Source organism: Hyla sarda, chromosome 4, assembly GCF_029499605.1.
Source record: "Hyla sarda isolate aHylSar1 chromosome 4, aHylSar1.hap1, whole genome shotgun sequence".
NCBI lineage: Eukaryota > Metazoa > Chordata > Amphibia > Anura > Hylidae > Hyla > Hyla sarda.
Genome location: NC_079192.1, coordinates 279,741,987 through 279,743,263, shown reverse-complemented (window position 1 = coordinate 279,743,263; position 1,277 = coordinate 279,741,987).

Here is a 1,277-nt window from a genome sequence, read left to right as displayed (position 1 = left end):
TGTACCACATACAAAATGTACCATTATACAAATGTACCATTATACAAAATACCGACTGTGCTATCTGTCACCAAAAACCTAATGCTAATGTGGTAGCCTGGGGATGTAGGGTATATGGGGTGTAGCTGTGTGGTAACTAAAGGGTGCTTGTTTAACCCTTATCACTCATGAAGCCAGGGTGAGAGCTCCTCTGTATACAGTGGCGTACCAAGGGGGGGGGGGCGCCCCGGGTGCCACTCTCAAGGGGGGGTGCCAGGGGCGGACTGACCCGCCGCCGCTGCTGAGGTCCGGGACACTCGTCCCAGATCCCCAGCAGACAGCGCTACATTCTCCTGTATGCGCGATACACGCACATACAGGAGAAGGCATCCCCTCTGTGTGAGCTGCATCTGCAGCTACACAGAGGAGACGTGACCTCCGCTGCAACGCAGCACGCAGTACAGGTGCTGGTGACGTCACTCATATACCTATAGGGAAGGGGGGAGAGGGGGGTGTGCTCTGCATATACCTATGGGGAAGGGGGAGAGGGGGGTACTCTGCATATACGATGGGGAAGGGAGGGGGTGCTCTCTGCATATACCTATAGGGAAGGGGGGAGAGGGGGGTGCTCTGCATATACCTATAGGGAAGGGAGGGAGGGGGTGCTCTCTGCATATACCTATAGGGAAGGGGGGAGAGGGGGTGCTCTGCATATACCTATAGGGAAGGGAGGGAGAGGGGGGTGCTCTGCATATACCAATAGGGAAGGGAGGGAGAGGGGGGGTTGCTCTGCATATACCTATGGGAAAGGGAGGGAGAGGGGGATGTATCTACATATACCTATGGGGAAGGGGGGTGTAGCTCTGTATATATCTATGGGGAAGAGGGGGGTGTAGTTCTGCATATACCTATGGGGAAGGGGGGTGTAGCTCTGCATATACCTATGGGGAAGAGGGGGGGTGTAGCTCTGCATATACCTATGGGAAAGAGGGGGGTGTAGCTCTGCATATATCTATGGGGAAGAGGGGGTGTAGCTCTGCATATACCTATGGGAAAGAGGGTGGGTGTAGCTCTGCATATATCTATGGGGAAGGGGGGTGTAGCTCTGCATATACCTATGGGGAAGGGGGGGTGTAGCTCTGCATATACCTATGGGAAAAAAGGGGGGTGTAGCTCTGCATATACCTATGGGGAAGAGGGGGGGGGTGTAGCTCTGCATATACCTATGGGGAGGGGGGGGTGTAGCTCTGCATATACCTATGGGAAAGAGGGTGGGGTGTAGCTCTGCATATACCTAT